Source organism: Pleurodeles waltl, chromosome 4_1 (genome assembly GCF_031143425.1).
Source record: "Pleurodeles waltl isolate 20211129_DDA chromosome 4_1, aPleWal1.hap1.20221129, whole genome shotgun sequence".
Taxonomy (NCBI): Eukaryota; Metazoa; Chordata; class Amphibia; order Caudata; family Salamandridae; genus Pleurodeles; species Pleurodeles waltl.
The window spans coordinates 16021928-16048039 of NC_090442.1; positions in this window are offsets into that span (position 1 = coordinate 16021928).

The window sequence follows — 26112 nt, forward strand, 5'->3', positions numbered from 1 at the left end:
TGGAAAAAGGGAGATGAGGTTTTGTGTAGATTACAGAGGTCTCAACCAGGTAACAAAAACTGATGCTCACCCTATACCCAGGGCAGATGAGCTCATAGATACACTGGCATCTGCCAAGTATCTAAGCACCTTTGATTTGACTGCAGGGTATTGGCAGATCAAATTGGCAGAGGATGATAAAGCTAAAACTCAATTTTCAACTATAGGAGGGCACTACCAATTTACAGTGATGCCCTTTGGGTTGAAAAATGCACCTGCCACTTTTCAGAGGTTGGTGAATACAGCCCTACAAGGGTTGGAGGCTTTTAGTGCAGCATATCTAGATGATATAGCTGTCTTTAGCTCCACCTGGGATGATCACCTGGTCCACCTGTGGAAAGTTATGGAAGCCCTGCAAAAGGCAGGCCTCACTATCAAGGCTTCAAAGTGCCAGATAGGGTAGGGAAAAGTGGTTTATCTGGGACACCTGGTAGGTGGAGAACAGATTGCACCACTTCAGAGGAAAATCCAGACAATCATGGATTGGGTTCCCCCTACAACACAGAACCAGGTGAGAGCCTTCCTAGGCCTCACTGGGTATTACAGGAGATTCATTAAAAACTATGCCTCCATAGCAGCCCCACTTAATCATCTCACTAGCAAGAAGATGCCTAAAAAGATATTATGGACAGCTAGCTGTCAGAAAGCTTTTGAGGAGCTCAAACAGGCCATGTGCACTGCACCTGTCCTAAAAAGCCCATGTTACTCCAAGAAATTCATTGTTCAAACTGATGCATCTGAATTAGGGGTAGGGGCAGTCTTATCACAACTTAACTCTGAGGGCCAGGATCAACCAGTAGCTTTTATCAGCAGAAGGTTGCCCCCTAGAGAAAAGTGTTGGTCTGCCATTGAGAGGGAGGCCTTTGCTGTGGTCTGGGCACTGAAGAAGTTGAGGCCATACCTGTTTGGCACTCACTTCATTGTTCAGACAGACCACAAACCTCTACTTTGGCTAAAACAAATGAAAGGTGAAAACCCTAAATTGTTGAGGAGGTCCATATCTCTACAGGGAATGGACTATACAGTGGAACATAGACCTGGGAGTACCCACTCCAATGCAGATGGACTCTCCAGATATTTCCACTTAGACAATGAAGACTTATCAGGTCATGGCTAGTCTTATTGTCCTTCGTTTGGGGGGGGGTTGTGTAGGAAAGTACCATCTTGCCTGGCATGTTACCCCCATATTTCACTGTATATATGTTGTTTTAGTCTATGCGTCACTGGGACCCTGCCAGGCAGGGCCCCAGTGCTCATAAGTATGTGCCCTGTATGTGTTCCCTGTGTGATGACTAACTGTCTCACTGACGCTCTGCTAAACAGAACCTCAGTGGTTATGCTCTCTCTGCTTTCCAAATTGTCACTAACAGGCTAGTGACCAATTTCACCAATTCACATTGGCATACTGGAACACCCATATAATTCCCTAGTATATGGTACTGAGGTACCCAGGGTATTGGGGTTCCAGGAGACCCCTATGGGCAGCAGCATTTCTTTTGCCACCCATAGGGAGATCTGACAATTCTTACACAGGCCTGCCGGTGCAGCCTGAGTGAAATAACGTCCACGTTATTTCACAGCCATTTACCACTGCACTTAAGTAACTTATAAGTCACCTATATGTCTAACCTTTACATGGTGAAGGTTGGGTGCAAAGTTTCTTAGTGTGTGGGCACCCTGGCACTAGCCAAGGTGCCACTACATCGTTCAGGGCAAATTCCACGGATTTTGTGAGTGCGGGGACACCATTACACGCGTGCACTATACATAGGTCACTAACTATGTATAGTGTCACAATGGTAACTCTGAACATGGCCATGTAACATGTCTAAGATCATGGAATTGTCACCCCAAAGCCATTCTGGCATTGGGGAGACAATTCCATGATCCCCCGGGTCTCTAGCACAGAACCCGGGTACTCCCAAACTGCCTTTCCAGGGTCTCCACTGCAGCTGCTGCTGCTGCCAACCCCTCAGACAGGTTTCTGCCCTCCTGGGGTCCAGGCAGCCCTGGCCCAGGAAGGCAGAACAAAGGATTTCCTCTGAGAGAGGGTGTAACACCCTCTCCCTTTTGAAATAGGTGTGATTGCTGGGGAGGAGTAGCCTCCCCCAGCCTCTGGAAATGCTTTGATGGGCACAGATGCTGCCCATCTCTGCATAAGCCAGTCTACACCGGTTCAGGGATCCCCCAGCCCTGCTCTGGTGCGAAACTGGACAAAGGAAAGGGGAGTGACCACTCCCTTGACCTGCACCTCCCAGGGGAGGTGCCAAGAGCTCCTCCAGTGTGCCCCAGACCTCTGCCATCTTGGAAACAGAGGTGTTGCTGGCACACTGGACTGCTCTGAGTGGCCAGTGCCAGAAGGTGACGTCAGAGACTCCTTCTGATAGGCTCTTACCTCTCTTAGTAGCCAATCCTCCTTACTAGGTAGCCAAACCTCCTTTTCTGGCTATTTAGGGTATCTGCTTTGGGGAATTCTTCAAATACAGAATGCAAGAGCTCACCAGAGTTCCTCTGCATCTCCCTCTTCACCTTCTGCCAAAGGATCGACCGCTGACTGCTCGTGTCACTGCAATTTTACACGAGATCGACCGTGAATCCTTGTACTATGTGGATGATATATATCTCACGGACAATGAATTACTACAACATTTAAAACGGGTAGCCCGCATTGTTGTAGGGTTGTAGGAAAGTACCATCTTGCCTGGCATGTTACCCCCATTTTTCACTGTATATATGTTGTTTTAGTTGTATGTGTCACTGGGACCCTGGTAACCCAGGGCCCCAGTGCTCATAAGTGTGCCTGAATGTGTTACCTGTGTAGTGACTAACTGTCTCACTGAGGCTCTGCTAATCAGAACCTCAGTGGTTATGCTCTTTCATTTCTTTCCAAATTGTCACTAACAGGCTAGTGACCATTTTTACCAATTTACATTGGCTTACTGGAACACCCTTATAATTCCCTAGTATATGGTACTGAGGTACCCAGGGTATTGGGGTTCCAGGAGATCCCTATGGGCTGCAGCATTTCTTTTGCCACCCATAGGGAGCTCTGACAATTCTTACACAGGCCTGCCACTGCAGCCTGAGTGAAATAACGTCCACGTTATTTCACAGCCATTTTACACTGCACTTAAGTAACTTATAAGTCACCTATATGTCTAACCTTTACCTGGTAAAGGTTAGGTGCAAAGTTACTTAGTGTGAGGGCACCCTGGCACTAGCCAAGGTGCCCCCACATTGTTCAGAGCCAATTCCCTGAACTTTGTGAGTGCGGGGACACCATTACACGCGTGCACTACATATAGGTCACTACCTATATGTAGCTTCACAATGGTAACTCCGAATATGGCCATATAACATGTCTATGATCATGGAATTGCCTCCTCTATGCCATCCTGGCATAGTTGGCACAATCCCATGATCCCAGTGGTCTGTAGCACAGACCCTGGTACTGCCAAACTGCCCTTCCTGGGGTTTCACTGCAGCTGCTGCTGCTGCCAACCCCTCAGACAGGCATCTGCCCTCCTGGGGTCCAGCCAGGCCTGGCCCAGGATGGCAGAACAAAGAACTTCCTCTGAGAGAGGGTGTGACACCCTCTCCCTTTGGAAAATGGTGTGAAGGCAGGGGAGGAGTAGCCTCCCCCAGCCTCTGGAAATGCTTTCTTGGGCACAGATGTGCCCAATTCTGCATAAGCCAGTCTACACCGGTTCAGGGACCCCTTAGCCCCTGCTCTGGCGCGAAACTGGACAAAGGAAAGGGGAGTGACCACTCCCCTGACCTGCACCTCCCCTGGGAGGTGTCCAGAGCTCCTCCAGTGTGCTCCAGACCTCTGCCATCTTGGAAACAGAGGTGCTGCAGGCACACTGGACTGCTCTGAGTGGCCAGTGCCACCAGGTGACGTCAGAGACTCCTGCTGATAGGCTCCTTCAGGTGTTAGTAGCCTATCCTCTCTCCTAGGTAGCCAAACCCTCTTTTCTGGCTATTTAGGGTCTCTGTCTCTGGGGAAACTTGAGATAACAAATGCAAGAGCTCATCCGAGTTCCTCTGCATCTCTCTCTTCACCTTCTGATAAGGAAACGACTGCTGACCGCGCTGGAAGCCTGCAAACCTGCAACATAGTAGCAAAGACGACTACTGCAACTCTGTAACGCTGATCCTGCCGCCTTCTCGACTGTTTTCCTGCTTGTGCATGCTGTGGGGGTAGCCTGCCTCCTCTCTGCACCAGAAGCTCCGAAGAAATCTCCCGTGGGTCGACGGAATCTTCCCCCTGCAACCGCAGGCACCAAAAAGCTGCATTACCGGTCCCTTGGGTCTCCTCTCAGAACGACGAGCGAGGTCCCTCGAATCCAGCGACTCTGTCCAAGTGACCCCCACAGTCCAGTAACTCTTCAGCCCAAGTTTGGTGGAGGTAAGTCCTTGCCTCACCTCGCTGGGCTGCATTGCTGGGAACCGCGACTTTGCAGCTACTCCGACCCCTGTGCACTTCCGGCGGAAATCCTTTGTGCACAGCCAAGTCTGGGTCCACGGCACTCTAACCTGCATTGCACGACTTTCTAAGTTGGTCTCCGGCGACGTGGGACTCCTTTGTGCAACTTCGGCGAGCACCGTTTCACGCATCCTCGTAGTGCCTGTTTCTGGCACTTCTCCGGGTGCTACCTGCTTCAGTGAGGGCTCTTTGCCTTGCTCGACGTCCCCTCTATCTTCAGGTCCAATTTGCGACCTCCTGGTCCCTCATGGGCCCCAGCAGCGTCCAAAAACGCCAAACGCACGATTTGCGACTAGCAAGGCTTGTTGGCGTCCTTCCGGCGGGAAAACACTTCTGCACGACTCTCCAAGGCGAGAGGGATCGGTCCACCAAAGGGGAAGTCTCTAGCCCTTTTCGTTCCTGCAGAAACCTCAGCTTCTTCTGTCCAGTCGAAGCTTCTTTGCACCCGCAGCTGGCATTTCCTGGGCATCTGCCCATCTCCGACTTGCTTGTGACTTTTGGACTTGGTCCCCTTGTTCCACAGGTACCCTAGATTGGAAATCCACAGTTGTTGCATTGCTGGTTTGTGTCTTTCCTGCATTATTCCTCTAACACGACTTCTTTGTCCTTAGGGGAACTTTAGTGCACTTTGCACTCACTTTTCAGGGTCTTGGGGAGGGTTATTTTTCTAACTCTCACTATTTTCTAATAGTCCCAGCGACCCTCTACAAGGTCACATAGGTTTGGAGTCCATTCGTGGTTCGCATTCCACTTTTGGAGTATATGGTTTGTGTTGCCCCTATCCCTATGTTTCCCCATTGCATCCTATTGTAACTATACATTGTTTGCACTGTTTTCTAAGACTATACTGCATATTTTTGCTATTGTGTATATATATCTTGTGTATATTTCCTATCCTCTCACTGAGGGTACACTCTAAGATACTTTGGCATATTGTCATTGTAGGAAAGTACCATCTTGCCTGGCATGTTACCCCCATTTTTCACTGTATATATGTTGTTTTAGTTGTATGTGTCACTGGGACCCTGGTAACCCAGGGCCCCAGTGCTCATAAGTGTGCCTGAATGTGTTACCTGTGTAGTGACTAACTGTCTCACTGAGGCTCTGCTAATCAGAACCTCAGTGGTTATGCTCTCTCATTTCTTTCCAAATTGTCACTGACAGGCTAGTGACCATTTTTACCAATTTACATTGGCTTACTGGAACACCCTTATAATTCCCTAGTATATGGTACTGAGGTACCCAGGGTATTGGGGTTCCAGGAGATCCCTATGGGCTGCAGCATTTCTTTTGCCACCCATAGGGAGCTCTGACAATTCTTACACAGGCCTGCCACTGCAGCCTGAGTGAAATAACGTCCACGTTATTTCACAGCCATTTTACACTGCACTTAAGTAACTTATAAGTCACCTATATGTCTAACCTTTACCTGGTAAAGGTTAGGTGCAAAGTTACTTAGTGTGAGGGCACCCTGGCACTAGCCAAGGTGCCCCCACATTGTTCAGAGCCAATTCACTGAACTTTGTGAGTGCGGGGACACCATTACACGCGTGCACTACATATAGGTCACTACCTATATGTAGCTTCACCATGGTAACTCCGAATATGGCCATGTAACATGTCTATGATCATGGAATTGCCCCCTCTATGCCATCCTGGCATTGTTGGTACAATTCCATGATCCCAGTGGTCTGTAGCACAGACCCTGGTACTGCCAGACTGCCCTTCCTGGGGTTTCTCTGCAGCTGCTGCTGCTGCCAACCCCTCAGACAGGCAGCTGCCCTCCTGGGGTCCAGCCAGGCCTGGCCCAGGATGGCAGAACAAAGAACTTCCTCTGAGAGAGGGTGTGACACCCTCTCCCTTTGGAAAATGGTGTGAAGGCAGGGGAGGAGTAGCCTCCCCCAGCCTCTGGAAATGCTTTGTTGGGCACAGATGTGCCCAATTCTGCATAAGCCAGTCTACACCGGTTCAGGGACCCCTTAGCCCCTGCTCTGGCGCGAAACTGGACAAAGGAAAGGGGAGTGACCACTCCCCTGACCTGCACCTCCCCTGGGAGGTGTCCAGAGCTCCTCCAGTGTGCTCCAGACCTCTGCCATCTTGGAAACAGAGGTGCTGCTGGCACACTGGACTGCTCTGAGTGGCCAGTGCCACCAGGTGACGTCAGAGACTCCTTGTGATAGGCTCCTTCAGTTGTTAGTAGCCTTTCCTCTCTCCTAGGTAGCCAAACCCTCTTTTCTGGCTATTTAGGGTCTCTGTCTCTGGGGAAACTTTAAATAACGAATGCATGAGCTCAGCCGAGTTCCTCTGCATCTCCCTCTTCACCTTCTGATAAGGAATCGACCGCTGACCGCGCTGGAAGCCTGCAAACCTGCAACATAGTAGCAAAGACGACTACTGCAACTCTGTAACGCTGATCCTGCCGCCTTCTCGACTGTTTTCCTGCTTGTGCATGCTGTGGGGGTAGTCTGCCTCCTCTCTGCACCAGAAGCTTCGAAGAAATCTCCCGTGGGTCGACGGAATCTTCCCCCTGCAACCGCAGGCACCAAAAAGCTGCATTACCGGTCCCTTGGGTCTCCTCTCAGCACGACGAGCGAGGTCCCTCGAATCCAGCGACACCGTCCAAGTGACCCCCACAGTCCAGTGACTCTTCAGCCCAAGTTTGGTGGAGGTAAGTCCTTGCCTCACCTCGCTGGGCTGCATTGCTGGGAACCGCGACTTTGCAAGCTTCTCCGGCCCCTGTGCACTTCCGGCGGAAATCCTTCGTGCACAGCCAAGCCTGGGTCCACGGCACTCTAACCTGCATTGCACGACTTTCTAAGTTGGTCTCCGGCGACGTGGGACTCCTTTGTGCAACTTCGGCGAGCACCGTTTCACGCATCCTCGTAGTGCCTGTTTCTGGCACTTCTCCGGGTGCTACCTGCTTCAGTGAGGGCTCTTTGTCTTGCTCGACGTCCCCTCTCTCTGCAGGTCCAATTTGCGACCTTCTGGTCCCTCCTGGGCCCCAGCAGCGTCCAAAAACGCCAAACGCACGATTTGCGTGTAGCAAGGCTTGTTGGCGTCCATCCGGCGGGAAAACACTTCTGCACGACTCTCCAAGGCGTGGGGGATCCATCCTCCAAAGGGGAAGTCTCTAGCCCTTGTCGTTCCTGCAGTATTCACAGTTCTTCAGCCTAATAAGAGCTTCTTTGCACCAACCGCTGGCATTTCTTGGGCATCTGCCCATCTCCGAGCTGCTTGTGACTTTTGGACTTGGTCCCCTTGTTCCACAGGTACCTTCAGACAGGAATCCATCGTTGTTGCATTGCTGATTTGTGTTTTCCTTGCATTCTCCCTCTAACACGACTATTTTGTCCTTAGGGGAACTTTGGTGCACTTTGCACTCACTTTTCAGGGTCTTGGGGAGGGTTATTTTTCTAACTCTCACTATTTTCTAATAGTCCCAGCGACCCTCTACAAGGTCACATAGGTTTGGGGTCCATTCGTGGTTCGCATTCCACTTCTGGAGTATATGGTTTGTGTTGCCCCTATCCCTATGTTTCCCCATTGCATCCTATTGTAACTATACATTGTTTGCACTGTTTTCTAAGACTATACTGCATATTTTTGCTATTGTGTATATATATCTTGTGTATATTTCCTATCCTCCCACTGAGGGTACACTCTAAGATACTTTGGCATATTGTCATAAAAATAAAGTACCTTTATTTTTAGTATAACTGTGTATTGTGTTTTCTTATGATATTGTGCATATGACACTAAGTGGTACTGTAGTAGCTTCACACGTCTCCTAGTTCAGCCTAAGCTGCTCTGCTAAGCTACCATTATCTATCAGCCTAAGCTGCTAGACACCCTATACACTAATAAGGGATAACTGGGCCTGGTGCAAGGTGCAAGTACCCCTTGGTACTCACTACAAGCCAGTCCAGCCTCCTACATTGGTTGTGCAGCGGTGGGATAAGTGCTTTGAGACTACTTACCACTCTTGTCATTGTACTTTTCATAAGAGAAAAATATACAAAACAAGGTCAGTGTATATACACATAGCCAAAAAGTTTTGCATTTCCTCTTTTCACTCTTTTCTAAGTGCTGAAAAGTACTTCTAAACTTTCAAAAAGTTCTTAAAAGTTAAAAAAGTTTTTTCTGTCTTTCCAAAAAGTTCTGAAAACTTTTTTCTCTTTGTCTATCACTTTAACTCTCTCTAAAAATGTCTGGCACAGGCCAAAAAGTTGAACTGTCCAAACTTGCATATGATCACCTTAGCTGGAAAGGAGCAAGGAGTCTCTGCATAGAGAGAGGTTTGAGTGTAGGGAAGAATCCTTCCTTAGAACTGTTAATTAATATGCTTAGAGTACAGGATAAGGCCATAAGTGCCCAATCTGTAGAAAAAGTAGCTAATGGTTCTCAATCTGATCCAGGGACTCCCCCAGGAAAAGGTTCAGGAAATAAACTTCTCAGCCTGCCCATTACTAGACAGTCTAGCATAGTTGGTACAGAGGTTGAATCACATCATACTGATGATGTGCTCTCACATTATGCTGGTAGCCAAGCTGTTAGGGTGCCCTTTGTAAGGGACAGGTCTCCTTCTGTTCATTCCCATCATACCTCTGTATCTAGAAATGTCCCTCCCACCCACCCTGATGACAGATTGTTAGAAAGGGAGCTCAATAGATTGAGAGTGGAACAAACCAGACTGAAGCTCAAGAAGCAACAGCTGGATTTGGATAGACAGTCTTTAGAAATAGAGAGGGAAAGACAGAAGATGGGTTTAGATACCCATGGTGGCAGCAGCAGTATTCCCCATAGTCATCCTGCAAAAGAGCATGATTCCAGGAATCTGCACAAGATAGTTCCCCCTTATAAGGAGGGGGATGACATTAACAAGTGGTTTGCTGCACTTGAGAGGGCCTGTGCTGTACAGGATGTCCCTCAAAAGCAGTGGGCTGCTATCCTATGGCTATCATTTACTGGAAAAGATAGGGATAGGCTCCTTACTGTAAAAGAAAATGATGCTAACAATTTCCAAGTTCTTAAGAATGCACTCCTGGATGGTTATGGCTTAACCACTGAACAGTACAGGATAAAGTTCAGAGATACCAAAAAGGAGTCTTCACAAGACTGGGTTGATTTCATTGACCAGGCAGTGAAGGCCTTGGAGGTGTGGTTACATGGCAGTAAAGTTACTGATTATGACAGCCTGTATAACTTGATCCTGAGAGAGCATATTCTTAATAATTGTGTGTCTGATTTGTTGCACCAGTACTTGGTGGACTCTGATCTGACCTCTCCCCAAGAATTGGGAAAGAAGGCAGACAAATGGGTCAGAACAAGAGTGAACAGAAAAGTTCATACAGGGGGTGACAAAGATGGCAACAAAAAGAAGGATGGTAAGTCTTCTGACAAGGGTGGGGACAAATCTAAAAATGAGTCTTCATCAGGCCCACAAAAACACTCTGGTGGGGGTGGTGGGCCCAAATCCTCCTTTAATCAGAACAAGGAAAAAAAACCATGGTGCTATTTATGTAAAATAAAAGGCCATTGGACAACAGATCCCAGTTGTCCAAAGAAAGGCACCACAGCTCCTACCACTACAACCCCTACTGCTACACCTAGTGTCCCTACTAATAGCAGTGGTGGTGGGAGCAAACCTACTAATAGCCAATCCAAGGGAGTAGCTGGGCTCACTTTTGGTAATTTAGTTGGGGTTGGTCTGATTAGGGAGACCACAGAGGCTACTTTAGTCTCTGAAGGGGCTATTGACTTAGCCACTTTGGTTGCTTGCCCCCATAACTTGGAGAAGTACAAGCAATTAACCCTAATAAATGGTGTTGAGGTCCAGGCCTACAGGGACACAGGTGCCAGTGTCACAATGGTGATTGAGAAACTGGTGCACCCTGAACAACACATACTTGGACACCAGTACCAAGTAACCGATGCTCACAACATAACACAAAGCCACCCCATGGCTGTTGTAAATCTCAACTGGGGGGGGGGGTATCTGGTCCAAAGAAAGTTGTGGTAGCTTCAGATTTACCTGTAGACTGTCTATTAGGGAACGATTTGGAGACATCAGCTTGGTCAGATGTGGAGTTGGAGGCCCATGCAGCAATGCTGGGCATCCCAGGGCATATTTTTGCTTTGACAAGGGCTCAGGCCAAAAAGCAAAAAGGACAGGGAAGCTTGGATCCTGGAACAATGGACCAAGTGCTCCCTAAAGCTAGGGCTAGTAGAAGCAAACCACTTCCTACTATCCCTCCCTCTACAGTGGATTCTACTTCTGAGGAAGAAGAATTCCCTCCCTGTGCAGAACCTACACCAGAGGAGCTGGAAGCAGATACTGCTGAGCTTTTGGGTGAAGGGGGGCCTGCCAGAGAGGAGCTGAGTGTGGCACAGCAAACCTGTCCCACATTAGAGGGTCTCAGACAGCAAGCTGTCAAACAGGCTAATGGGGATGTCAGTGACTCACACAGAGTTTACTGGGAGGACAACCTCTTGTACACTGAGCATAGGGATCCTAAACCTGGAGCAGCCAGGAGATTAGTGATTCCTCAGGAGTACAGAAAGTTCCTCCTAACACTGGCACATGACATTCCCTTAGCTGGGCACCTGGGTCAAATGAAAACTTGGGACAGATTGGTACCATTGTTTCATTGGCCTAGGATGTCTGAGGACACAAAATAATTTTGTAAGTCCTGTGAAACCTGTCAAGCCAGTGGCAAGACAGGTGGCACTCCAAAGGCACCCCTTATCCCACTGCCTTTGGTTGGGGTTCCCTTTGAAAGGGTAGGGGTTGACATAGTTGGCCCCCTTGACCCTCCTACTGCTTCAGGCAATAGGTATATCTTGGTGGTAGTGGACCATGCCACAAGATATCCTGAAGCTATTCCTTTAAGGACCACTACAGCTCCTGCAGTGGCAAAGGCCCTCCTGGGAATATTTTCCAGGGTGGGCTTCCCAAAGGAAGTAGTATCAGACAGAGGAAGCAATTTCATGGCTGCATACTTAAAGGCCATGTGGAAGGAGTGTGGTGTAACTTACAAGTTCACAACACCCTATCATCCACAAACAAATGGACTGGTGGAGAGATTTAATAAAACTCTCAAAGGCATGATTATGGGACTCCCTGAAAAACTCCGCAGGAGATGGGATATCCTTCTACCATGCCTCCTTTTTGCCTACAGGGAGGTACCCCAGAAAGGAGTGGGCTTCAGCCCCTTTGAACTTCTTTTTGGACACCCTGTTAGGGGTCCACTCACACTTGTAAAGGAGGGTTGGGAACAACCTTTAAAAGCTCCTAAGCAGGATATTGTGGACTATGTACTTGGCCTCAGATCAAGGATGGCTGAGTACATGAAAAAGGCCAGTAAAAACCTTCAGGCCAGCCAAGAGCTCCAGAAGCAATGGCATGATCAGAAGGCTGTTTTGGTTCAGTACCAACCAGGGCAGAAAGTGTGGGTCTTGGAGCCTGTGGCCCCAAGAGCACTCCAAGATAAATGGAGTGGACCCCACACAATTGTTGAGAAGAAGGGTGAAGTCACCTACTTGGTTGACTTAGGCACTGCCAGGAGTCCCCTTAGGGTGCTCCATGTCAACCGCCTGAAACCCTACTATGACAGGGCTGATCTCACCCTGCTCATGGCAACAGATGAGGGACAGGAAGAAGGCAGTGATCCTCTACCTGATCTCTTCTCTTCCACAGAACAAGATGCTCTTGTGGAAGGTGTAGTTTTGGCTGATTGTCTTACTGCGGAGCAGAAAGATAATTGCATAAATCTCCTAGGACAATTTTCAGAACTCTTCTCCATTGTGCCAGGCACCACTTCTTGGTGTGAGCACACTATAGATACTGGAGACAGTTTACCTGTCAAAAGTAAGATCTATAGGCAGCCTGACCATGTCAGGGACTGCATAAAGCAAGAAGTTCAGAAGATGTTGGAACTAGGAGTGGTTGAGCACTCTGACAGTCCATGGGCTTCTCCTGTGGTACTGGTACCAAAACCCAATTCTAAAGATGGAAAGAAGGAAATGAGGTTTTGTGTCGACTATAGAGGTCTCAACTTGGTAACCAAAACTGATGCTCACCCTATACCCAGGGCAGATGAGCTCATAGATACACTGGCATCTGCCAAGTATCTAAGCACTTTTGATTTGACTGCAGGGTATTGGCAGATCAAATTGTCAGAAGATGCTAAATCTAAGACTGCATTTTCTACCATTGGAGGACATTACCAGTTTACTGTAATGCCTTTTGGTCTGAAAAATGCACCTGCCACTTTTCAGAGGTTGGTGAACACAGTCCTGCAAGGGCTGGAAGCTTTCAGTGCAGCATATTTGGATGATATAGCTGTCTTTAGCTCCAGCTGGGATGATCACCTGGTCCACCTATGGAAAGTTTTGGAGGCTCTGCAAAAGGCAGGCCTCACTATCAAGGCTTCAAAGTGCCAGATAGGGCAGGGTAAGGTGGTTTATCTGGGACACCTTGTTGGTGGGGAACAGATTGCACCACTTCAGGGGAAAATCCAAACAATTATTGATTGGGTTCCCCCTACCACTCAGACTCAGGTGAGAGCCTTCCTAGGCCTCACTGGGTATTACAGGAGGTTCATTAAGAACTATGGCTCCATTGCAGCCCCTCTTAATGACCTCACATCCAAGAAAATGCCTAAAAAGGTATTATGGACAGCAAACTGTCAGAAAGCTTTTGAGGAGCTGAAGCAGGCCATGTGCTCTGCACCTGTCCTGAAAAGCCCTTGTTACTCTAAAAAATTCTATGTCCAAACTGATGCATCTGAATTAGGAGTAGGGGCAGTCCTATCACAACTTAATTCTGAGGGCCAGGATCAACCTGTTGCTTTTATTAGTAGAAGGTTGACCCCTAGAGAAAAGCGTTGGTCTGCCATTGAGAGGGAGGCCTTTGCTGTGGTCTGGGCTCTGAAGAAGTTGAGGCCATACTTGTTTGGCACTCACTTCATTGTTCAGACAGACCACAAACCTCTACTTTGGCTAAAACAAATGAAAGGTGAAAATCCTAAATTGTTGAGGTGGTCCATATCCCTACAGGGAATGGACTATACAGTGGAACATAGACCTGGGAGTAGCCACTCCAATGCAGATGGACTCTCCAGATATTTCCACTTAGACAATGAAGACTCATCAGGTAATGGCTAGTCTTATTGTCCTTCGTTTGGGGGGGGGTTGTGTAGGAAAGTACCATCTTGCCTGGCATGTTACCCCCATTTTTCACTGTATATATGTTGTTTTAGTTGTATGTGTCACTGGGACCCTGGTAACCCAGGGCCCCAGTGCTCATAAGTGTGCCTGAATGTGTTACCTGTGTAGTGACTAACTGTCTCACTGAGGCTCTGCTAATCAGAACCTCAGTGGTTATGCTCTCTCATTTCTTTCCAAATTGTCACTGACAGGCTAGTGACCATTTTTACCAATTTACATTGGCTTACTGGAACACCCTTATAATTCCCTAGTATATGGTACTGAGGTACCCAGGGTATTGGGGTTCCAGGAGATCCCTATGGGCTGCAGCATTTCTTTTGCCACCCATAGGGAGCTCTGACAATTCTTACACAGGCCTGCCACTGCAGCCTGAGTGAAATAACGTCCACGTTATTTCACAGCCATTTTACACTGCACTTAAGTAACTTATAAGTCACCTATATGTCTAACCTTTACCTGGTAAAGGTTAGGTGCAAAGTTACTTAGTGTGAGGGCACCCTGGCACTAGCCAAGGTGCCCCCACATTGTTCAGAGCCAATTCACTGAACTTTGTGAGTGCGGGGACACCATTACACGCGTGCACTACATATAGGTCACTACCTATATGTAGCTTCACCATGGTAACTCCGAATATGGCCATGTAACATGTCTATGATCATGGAATTGCCCCCTCTATGCCATCCTGGCATTGTTGGTACAATTCCATGATCCCAGTGGTCTGTAGCACAGACCCTGGTACTGCCAGACTGCCCTTCCTGGGGTTTCTCTGCAGCTGCTGCTGCTGCCAACCCCTCAGACAGGCAGCTGCCCTCCTGGGGTCCAGCCAGGCCTGGCCCAGGATGGCAGAACAAAGAACTTCCTCTGAGAGAGGGTGTGACACCCTCTCCCTTTGGAAAATGGTGTGAAGGCAGGGGAGGAGTAGCCTCCCCCAGCCTCTGGAAATGCTTTGTTGGGCACAGATGTGCCCAATTCTGCATAAGCCAGTCTACACCGGTTCAGGGACCCCTTAGCCCCTGCTCTGGCGCGAAACTGGACAAAGGAAAGGGGAGTGACCACTCCCCTGACCTGCACCTCCCCTGGGAGGTGTCCAGAGCTCCTCCAGTGTGCTCCAGACCTCTGCCATCTTGGAAACAGAGGTGCTGCTGGCACACTGGACTGCTCTGAGTGGCCAGTGCCACCAGGTGACGTCAGAGACTCCTTGTGATAGGCTCCTTCAGGTGTTAGTAGCCTTTCCTCTCTCCTAGGTAGCCAAACCCTCTTTTCTGGCTATTTAGGGTCTCTGTCTCTGGGGAAACTTTAGATAACGAATGCATGAGCTCAGCCGAGTTCCTCTGCATCTCCCTCTTCACCTTCTGATAAGGAATCGACCGCTGACCGCGCTGGAAGCCTGCAAACCTGCAACATAGTAGCAAAGACGACTACTGCAACTCTGTAACGCTGATCCTGCCGCCTTCTCGACTGTTTTCCTGCTTGTGCATGCTGTGGGGGTAGTCTGCCTCCTCTCTGCACCAGAAGCTCAGAAGAAATCTCCCGTGGGTCGACGGAATCTTCCCCCTGCAACCGCAGGCACCAAAAAGCTGCATTACCGGTCCCTTGGGTCTCCTCTCAGCACGACGAGCGAGGTCCCTCGAATCCAGCGACACCGTCCAAGTGACCCCCACAGTCCAGTGACTCTTCAGCCCAAGTTTGGTGGAGGTAAGTCCTTGCCTCACCTCGCTGGGCTGCATTGCTGGGAACCGCGACTTTGCAAGCTTCTCCGGCCCCTGTGCACTTCCGGTGGAAATCCTTCGTGCACAGCCAAGCCTGGGTCCACGGCACTCTAACCTGCATTGCACGACTTTCTAAGTTGGTCTCCGGCGACGTGGGACTCCTTTGTGCAACTTCGGCGAGCACCGTTTCACGCATCCTCGTAGTGCCTGTTTCTGGCACTTCTCCGGGTGCTACCTGCTTCAGTGAGGGCTCTTTGTCTTGCTCGACGTCCCCTCTCTCTGCAGGTCCAATTTGCGACCTTCTGGTCCCTCCTGGGCCCCAGCAGCGTCCAAAAACGCCAAACGCACGATTTGCGTGTAGCAAGGCTTGTTGGCGTCCATCCGGCGGGAAAACACTTCTGCACGACTCTCCAAGGCGTGGGGGATCCATCCTCCAAAGGGGAAGTCTCTAGCCCTTGTCGTTCCTGCAGTATTCACAGTTCTTCAGCCTAGTAAGAGCTTCTTTGCACCAACCGCTGGCATTTCTTGGGCATCTGCCCATCTCCGAGCTGCTTGTGACTTTTGGACTTGGTCCCCTTGTTCCACAGGTACCTTCAGACAGGAATCCATCGTTGTTGCATTGCTGATTTGTGTTTTCCTTGCATTCTCCCTCTAACACGACTATTTTGTCCTTAGGGGAACTTTGGTGCACTTTGCACTCACTTTTCAGGGTCTTGGGGAGGGTTATTTTTCTAACTCTCACTATTTTCTAATAGTCCCAGCGACCCTCTACAAGGTCACATAGGTTTGGGGTCCATTCGTGGTTCGCATTCCACTTCTGGAGTATATGGTTTGTGTTGCCCCTATCCCTATGTTTCCCCATTGCATCCTATTGTAACTATACATTGTTTGCACTGTTTTCTAAGACTATACTGCATATTTTTGCTATTGTGTATATATATCTTGTGTATATTTCCTATCCTCCCACTGAGGGTACACTCTAAGATACTTTGGCATATTGTCATAAAAATAAAGTACCTTTATTTTTAGTATAACTGTGTATTGTGTTTTCTTATGATATTGTGCATATGACACTAAGTGGTACTGTAGTAGCTTCACACGTCTCCTAGTTCAGCCTAAGCTGCTCTGCTAAGCTACCATTATCTATCAGCCTAAGCTGCTAGACACCCTATACACTAATAAGGGATAACTGGGCCTGGTGCAAGGTGCAAGTACCCCTTGGTACTCACTACAAGCCAGTCCAGCCTCCTACATTGGTTGTGCAGCGGTGGGATAAGTGCTTTGAGACTACTTACCACTCTTGTCATTGTACTTTTCATAAGAGAAAAATATACAAAACAAGGTCAGTGTATATACACATAGCCAAAAAGTTTTGCATTTCCTCTTTTCACTCTTTTCTAAGTGCTGAAAAGTACTTCTAAACTTTCAAAAAGTTCTTAAAAGTTAAAAAAGTTTTTTCTGTCATTCCAAAAAGTTCTGAAAACTTTTTTCTCTTTGTCTATCACTTTAACTCTCTCTAAAAATGTCTGGCACAGGCCAAAAAGTTGAACTGTCCAAACTTGCATATGATCACCTTAGCTGGAAAGGAGCAAGGAGTCTCTGCATAGAGAGAGGTTTGAGTGTAGGGAAGAATCCTTCCTTAGAACTGTTAATTAATATGCTTAGAGTACAGGATAAGGCCATAAGTGCCCAATCTGTAGAAAAAGTAGCTAATGGTTCTCAATCTGATCCAGGGACTCCCCCAGGAAAAGGTTCAGGAAAGAAACTTCTCAGCCTGCCCATTACTAGACAGTCTAGCATAGTTGGTACAGAGGTTGAATCACATCATACTGATGATGTGCTCTCACATTATGCTGGTAGCCAAGCTGTTAGGGTGCCCTTTGTAAGGGACAGGTCTCCTTCTGTTCATTCCCATCATACCTCTGTATCTAGAAATGTCCCTCCCACCCACCCTGATGACAGATTGTTAGAAAGGGAGCTCAATAGATTGAGAGTGGAACAAACCAGACTGAAGCTCAAGAAGCAACAGCTGGATTTGGATAGACAGTCTTTAGAAATAGAGAGGGAAAGACAGAAGATGGGTTTAGATACCCATGGTGGCAGCAGCAGTATTCCCCATAGTCATCCTGCAAAAGAGCATGATTCCAGGAATCTGCACAAGATAGTTCCCCCTTATAAGGAGGGGGATGACATTAACAAGTGGTTTGCTGCACTTGAGAGGGCCTGTGCTGTACAGGATGTCCCTCAAAAGCAGTGGGCTGCTATCCTATGGCTATCATTTACTGGAAAAGATAGGGATAGGCTCCTTACTGTAAAAGAAAATGATGCTAACAATTTCCAAGTTCTTAAGAATGCACTCCTGGATGGTTATGGCTTAACCACTGAACAGTACAGGATAAAGTTCAGAGATACCAAAAAGGAGTCTTCACAAGACTGGGTTGATTTCATTGACCAGGCAGTGAAGGCCTTGGAGGTGTGGTTACATGGCAGTAAAGTTACTGATTATGACAGCCTGTATAACTTGATCCTGAGAGAGCATATTCTTAATAATTGTGTGTCTGATTTGTTGCACCAGTACTTAGTGGACTCTGATCTGACCTCTCCCCAAGAATTGGGAAAGAAGGCAGACAAATGGGTCAGAACAAGAGTGAACAGAAAAGTTCATACAGGGGGTGACAAAGATGGCAACAAAAAGAAGGATGGTAAGTCTTCTGACAAGGGTGGGGACAAATCTAAAAATGAGTCTTCATCAGGCCCACAAAAACACTCTGGTGGGGGTGGTGGGCCCAAATCCTCCTTTAATCAGAACAAGGAAAAGAAACCATGGTGCTATTTATGTAAAATAAAAGGCCATTGGACAACAGATCCCAGTTGTCCAAAGAAAGGCACCACAGCTCCTACCACTACAACCCCTACTGCTACACCTAGTGTCCCTACTAATAGCAGTGGTGGTGGGAGCAAACCTACTAATAGCCAATCCAAGGGAGTAGCTGGGCTCACTTTTGGTAATTTAGTTGGGGTTGGTCTGATTAGGGAGACCACAGAGGCTACTTTAGTCTCTGAAGGGGCTATTGACTTAGCCACTTTGGTTGCTTGCCCCCATAACTTGGAGAAGTACAAGCAATTAACCCTAATAAATGGTGTTGAGGTCCAGGCCTACAGGGACACAGGTGCCAGTGTCACAATGGTGATTGAGAAACTGGTGCACCCTGAACAACACATACTTGGACACCAGTACCAAGTAACCGATGCTCACAACATAACACAAAGCCACCCCATGGCTGTTGTAAATCTCAACTGGGGGGGGGTATCTGGTCCAAAGAAAGTTGTGGTAGCTTCAGATTTACCTGTAGACTGTCTATTAGGGAACGATTTGGAGACATCAGCTTGGTCAGATGTGGAGTTGGAGGCCCATGCAGCAATGCTGGGCATCCCAGGGCATATTTTTGCTTTGACAAGGGCTCAGGCCAAAAAGCAAAAAGGACAGGGAAGCTTGGATCCTGGAACAATGGACCAAGTGCTCCCTAAAGCTAGGGCTAGTAGAAGCAAACCACTTCCTACTATCCCTCCCTCTACAGTGGATTCTACTTCTGAGGAAGAAGAATTCCCTCCCTGTGCAGAACCTACACCAGAGGAGCTGGAAGCAGATACTGCTGAGCTTTTGGGTGAAGGGGGGCCTGCCAGAGAGGAGCTGAGTGTGGCACAGCAAACCTGTCCCACATTAGAGGGTCTCAGACAGCAAGCTGTCAAACAGGCTAATGGGGATGTCAGTGACTCACACAGAGTTTACTGGGAGGACAACCTCTTGTACACTGAGCATAGGGATCCTAAACCTGGAGCAGCCAGGAGATTAGTGATTCCTCAGGAGTACAGAAAGTTCCTCCTAACACTGGCACATGACATTCCCTTAGCTGGGCACCTGGGTCAAATGAAAACTTGGGACAGATTGGTACCATTGTTTCATTGGCCTAGGATGTCTGAGGACACAAAAGAATTTTGTAAGTCCTGTGAAACCTGTCAAGCCAGTGGCAAGACAGGTGGCACTCCAAAGGCACCCCTTATCCCACTGCCTGTGGTTGGGGTTCCCTTTGAAAGGGTAGGGGTTGACATAGTTGGCCCCCTTGACCCTCCTACTGCTTCAGGCAATAGGTATATCTTGGTGGTAGTGGACCATGCCACAAGATATCCTGAAGCTATTCCTTTAAGGACCACTACAGCTCCTGCAGTGGCAAAGGCCCTCCTGGGAATATTTTCCAGGGTGGGCTTCCCAAAGGAAGTAGTATCAGACAGAGGAAGCAATTTCATGGCTGCATACTTAAAGGCCATGTGGAAGGAGTGTGGTGTAACTTACAAGTTCACAACACCCTATCATCCACAAACAAATGGACTGGTGGAGAGATTTAATAAAACTCTCAAAGGCATGATTATGGGACTCCCTGAAAAACTCCGCAGGAGATGGGATATCCTTCTACCATGCCTCCTTTTTGCCTACAGGGAGGTACCCCAGAAAGGAGTGGGCTTCAGCCCCTTTGAACTTCTTTTTGGACACCCTGTTAGGGGTCCACTCACACTTGTAAAGGAGGGTTGGGAACAACCTTTAAAAGCTCCTAAGCAGGATATTGTGGACTATGTACTTGGCCTCAGATCAAGGATGGCTGAGTACATGAAAAAGGCCAGTAAAAACCTTCAGGCCAGCCAAGAGCTCCAGAAGCAATGGCATGATCAGAAGGCTGTTTTGGTTCAGTACCAACCAGGGCAGAAAGTGTGGGTCTTGGAGCCTGTGGCCCCAAGAGCACTCCAAGATAAATGGAGTGGACCCCACACAATTGTTGAGAAGAAGGGTGAAGTCACCTACTTGGTTGACTTAGGCACTGCCAGGAGTCCCCTTAGGGTGCTCCATGTCAACCGCCTGAAACCCTACTATGACAGGGCTGATCTCACCCTGCTCATGGCAACAGATGAGGGACAGGAAGAAGGCAGTGATCCTCTACCTGATCTCTTCTCTTCCACAGAACAAGATGCTCTTGTGGAAGGTGTAGTTTTGGCTGATTGTCTTACTGCGGAGCAGAAAGATAATTGCATAAATCTCCTAGGACAATTTTCAGAACTCTTCTCCATTGTGCCAGGCACCACTTCTTGGTGTGAGCACACTATAGATACTGGAGACAGTTTACCTGTCAAAAGTAAGATCTATAGGCAGCCTGACCATGTCAGGGACTGCATAAAGCAAGAAGTTCAGAAGATGTTGGAACTAGGAGTGGTTGAGCACTCTGACAGTCCATGGGCTTCTCCTGTGGTACTGGTACCAAAACCCAATTCTAAAGATGGAAAGAAGGAAATGAGGTTTTGTGTCGACTATAGAGGTCTCAACTTGGTAACCAAAACTGATGCTCACCCTATACCCAGGGCAGATGAGCTCATAGATACACTGGCATCTGCCAAGTATCTAAGCACTTTTGATTTGACTGCAGGGTATTGGCAGATCAAATTGTCAGAAGATGCTAAATCTAAGACTGCATTTTCTACCATTGGAGGACATTACCAGTTTACTGTAATGCCTTTTGGTCTGAAAAATGCACCTGCCACTTTTCAGAGGTTGGTGAACACAGTCCTGCAAGGGCTGGAAGCTTTCAGTGCAGCATATTTGGATGATATAGCTGTCTTTAGCTCCAGCTGGGATGATCACCTGGTCCACCTATGGAAAGTTTTGGAGGCTCTGCAAAAGGCAGGCCTCACTATCAAGGCTTCAAAGTGCCAGATAGGGCAGGGTAAGGTGGTTTATCTGGGACACCTTGTTGGTGGGGAACAGATTGCACCACTTCAGGGGAAAATCCAAACAATTATTGATTGGGTTCCCCCTACCACTCAGACTCAGGTGAGAGCCTTCCTAGGCCTCACTGGGTATTACAGGAGGTTCATTAAGAACTATGGCTCCATTGCAGCCCCTCTTAATGACCTCACATCCAAGAAAATGCCTAAAAAGGTATTATGGACAGCAAACTGTCAGAAAGCTTTTGAGGAGCTGAAGCAGGCCATGTGCTCTGCACCTGTCCTGAAAAGCCCTTGTTACTCTAAAAAATTCTATGTCCAAACTGATGCATCTGAATTAGGAGTAGGGGCAGTCCTATCACAACTTAATTCTGAGGGCCAGGATCAACCTGTTGCTTTTATTAGTAGAAGGTTGACCCCTAGAGAAAAGCGTTGGTCTGCCATTGAGAGGGAGGCCTTTGCTGTGGTCTGGGCTCTGAAGAAGTTGAGGCCATACTTGTTTGGCACTCACTTCATTGTTCAGACAGACCACAAACCTCTACTTTGGCTAAAACAAATGAAAGGTGAAAATCCTAAATTGTTGAGGTGGTCCATATCCCTACAGGGAATGGACTATACAGTGGAACATAGACCTGGGAGTAGCCACTCCAATGCAGATGGACTCTCCAGATATTTCCACTTAGACAATGAAGACTCATCAGGTAATGGCTAGTCTTATTGTCCTTCGTTTGGGGGGGGGGTTGTGTAGGAAAGTACCATCTTGCCTGGCATGTTACCCCCATTTTTCACTGTATATATGTTGTTTTAGTTGTATGTGTCACTGGGACCCTGGTAACCCAGGGCCCCAGTGCTCATAAGTGTGCCTGAATGTGTTACCTGTGTAGTGACTAACTGTCTCACTGAGGCTCTGCTAATCAGAACCTCAGTGGTTATGCTCTCTCATTTCTTTCCAAATTGTCACTGACAGGCTAGTGACCATTTTTACCAATTTACATTGGCTTACTGGAACACCCTTATAATTCCCTAGTATATGGTACTGAGGTACCCAGGGTATTGGGGTTCCAGGAGATCCCTATGGGCTGCAGCATTTCTTTTGCCACCCATAGGGAGCTCTGACAATTCTTACACAGGCCTGCCACTGCAGCCTGAGTGAAATAACGTCCACGTTATTTCACAGCCATTTTACACTGCACTTAAGTAACTTATAAGTCACCTATATGTCTAACCTTTACCTGGTAAAGGTTAGGTGCAAAGTTACTTAGTGTGAGGGCACCCTGGCACTAGCCAAGGTGCCCCCACATTGTTCAGAGCCAATTCACTGAACTTTGTGAGTGCGGGGACACCATTACACGCGTGCACTACATATAGGTCACTACCTATATGTAGCTTCACCATGGTAACTCCGAATATGGCCATGTAACATGTCTATGATCATGGAATTGCCCCCTCTATGCCATCCTGGCATTGTTGGTACAATTCCATGATCCCAGTGGTCTGTAGCACAGACCCTGGTACTGCCAGACTGCCCTTCCTGGGGTTTCTCTGCAGCTGCTACTGCTGCCAACCCCTCAGACAGGCAGCTGCCCTCCTGGGGTCCAGCCAGGCCTGGCCCAGGATGGCAGAACAAAGAACTTCCTCTGAGAGAGGGTGTGACACCCTCTCCCTTTGGAAAATGGTGTGAAGGCAGGGGAGGAGTAGCCTCCCCCAGCCTCTGGAAATGCTTTGTTGGGCACAGATGTGCCCAATTCTGCATAAGCCAGTCTACACCGGTTCAGGGACCCCTTAGCCCCTGCTCTGGCGCGAAACTGGACAAAGGAAAGGGGAGTGACCACTCCCCTGACCTGCACCTCCCCTGGGAGGTGTCCAGAGCTCCTCCAGTGTGCTCCAGACCTCTGCCATCTTGGAAACAGAGGTGCTGCTGGCACACTGGACTGCTCTGAGTGGCCAGTGCCACCAGGTGACGTCAGAGACTCCTTGTGATAGGCTCCTTCAGGTGTTAGTAGCCTTTCCTCTCTCCTAGGTAGCCAAACCCTCTTTTCTGGCTATTTAGGGTCTCTGTCTCTGGGGAAACTTTAGATAACGAATGCATGAGCTCAGCCGAGTTCCTCTGCATCTCCCTCTTCACCTTCTGATAAGGAATCGACCGCTGACCGCGCTGGAAGCCTGCAAACCTGCAACATAGTAGCAAAGACGACTACTGCAACTCTGTAACGCTGATCCTGCCGCCTTCTCGACTGTTTTCCTGCTTGTGCATGCTGTGGGGGTAGTCTGCCTCCTCTCTGCACCAGAAGCTCCGAAGAAATCTCCCGTGGGTCGACGGAATCTTCCCCCTGCAACCGCAGGCACCAAAAAGCTGCATTACCGGTCCCTTGGGTCTCCTCTCAGCACGACGAGCGAGGTCCCTCGAATCCAGCGACACCGTCCAAGTGACCCCCACAGTCCAGTGACTCTTCAGCCCAAGTTTGGTGGAGGTAAGTCCTTGCCTCACCTCGCTGGGCTGCATTGCTGGGAACCGCGACTTTGCAAGCTTCTCCGGCCCCTGTGCACTTCCGGTGGAAATCCTTCGTGCACAGCCAAGCCTGGGTCCACGGCACTCTAACCTGCATTGCACGACTTTCTAAGTTGGTCTCCGGCGACGTGGGACTCCTTTGTGCAACTTCGGCGAGCACCGTTTCACGCATCCTCGTAGTGCCTGTTTCTGGCACTTCTCCGGGTGCTACCTGCTTCAGTGAGGGCTCTTTGTCTTGCTCGACGTCCCCTCTCTCTGCAGGTCCAATTTGCGACCTTCTGGTCCCTCCTGGGCCCCAGCAGCGTCCAAAAACGCCAAACGCACGATTTGCGTGTAGCAAGGCTTGTTGGCGTCCATCCGGCGGGAAAACACTTCTGCACGACTCTCCAAGGCGTGGGGGATCCATCCTCCAAAGGGGAAGTCTCTAGCCCTTGTCGTTCCTGCAGTATTCACAGTTCTTCAGCCTAGTAAGAGCTTCTTTGCACCAACCGCTGGCATTTCTTGGGCATCTGCCCATCTCCGAGCTGCTTGTGACTTTTGGACTTGGTCCCCTTGTTCCACAGGTACCTTCAGACAGGAATCCATCGTTGTTGCATTGCTGATTTGTGTTTTCCTTGCATTCTCCCTCTAACACGACTATTTTGTCCTTAGGGGAACTTTGGTGCACTTTGCACTCACTTTTCAGGGTCTTGGGGAGGGTTATTTTTCTAACTCTCACTATTTTCTAATAGTCCCAGCGACCCTCTACAAGGTCACATAGGTTTGGGGTCCATTCGTGGTTCGCATTCCACTTCTGGAGTATATGGTTTGTGTTGCCCCTATCCCTATGTTTCCCCATTGCATCCTATTGTAACTATACATTGTTTGCACTGTTTTCTAAGACTATACTGCATATTTTTGCTATTGTGTATATATATCTTGTGTATATTTCCTATCCTCCCACTGAGGGTACACTCTAAGATACTTTGGCATATTGTCATAAAAATAAAGTACCTTTATTTTTAGTATAACTGTGTATTGTGTTTTCTTATGATATTGTGCATATGACACTAAGTGGTACTGTAGTAGCTTCACACGTCTCCTAGTTCAGCCTAAGCTGCTCTGCTAAGCTACCATTATCTATCAGCCTAAGCTGCTAGACACCCTATACACTAATAAGGGATAACTGGGCCTGGTGCAAGGTGCAAGTACCCCTTGGTACTCACTACAAGCCAGTCCAGCCTCCTACATTGGTTGTGCAGCGGTGGGATAAGTGCTTTGAGACTACTTACCACTCTTGTCATTGTACTTTTCATAAGAGAAAAATATACAAAACAAGGTCAGTGTATATACACATAGCCAAAAAGTTTTGCATTTCCTCTTTTCACTCTTTTCTAAGTGCTGAAAAGTACTTCTAAACTTTCAAAAAGTTCTTAAAAGTTTAAAAAGTTTTTTCTGTCATTCCAAAAAGTTCTGAAAACTTTTTTCTCTTTGTCTATCACTTTAACTCTCTCTAAAAATGTCTGGCACAGGCCAAAAAGTTGAACTGTCCAAACTTGCATATGATCACCTTAGCTGGAAAGGAGCAAGGAGTCTCTGCATAGAGAGAGGTTTGAGTGTAGGGAAGAATCCTTCCTTAGAACTGTTAATTAATATGCTTAGAGTACAGGATAAGGCCATAAGTGCCCAATCTGTAGAAAAAGTAGCTAATGGTTCTCAATCTGATCCAGGGACTCCCCCAGGAAAAGGTTCAGGAAAGAAACTTCTCAGCCTGCCCATTACTAGACAGTCTAGCATAGTTGGTACAGAGGTTGAATCACATCATACTGATGATGTGCTCTCACATTATGCTGGTAGCCAAGCTGTTAGGGTGCCCTTTGTAAGGGACAGGTCTCCTTCTGTTCATTCCCATCATACCTCTGTATCTAGAAATGTCCCTCCCACCCACCCTGATGACAGATTGTTAGAAAGGGAGCTCAATAGATTGAGAGTGGAACAAACCAGACTGAAGCTCAAGAAGCAACAGCTGGATTTGGATAGACAGTCTTTAGAAATAGAGAGGGAAAGACAGAAGATGGGTTTAGATACCCATGGTGGCAGCAGCAGTATTCCCCATAGTCATCCTGCAAAAGAGCATGATTCCAGGAATCTGCACAAGATAGTTCCCCCTTATAAGGAGGGGGATGACATTAACAAGTGGTTTGCTGCACTTGAGAGGGCCTGTGCTGTACAGGATGTCCCTCAAAAGCAGTGGGCTGCTATCCTATGGCTATCATTTACTGGAAAAGGTAGGGATAGGCTCCTTACTGTAAAAGAAAATGATGCTAACAATTTCCAAGTTCTTAAGAATGCACTCCTGGATGGTTATGGCTTAACCACTGAACAGTACAGGA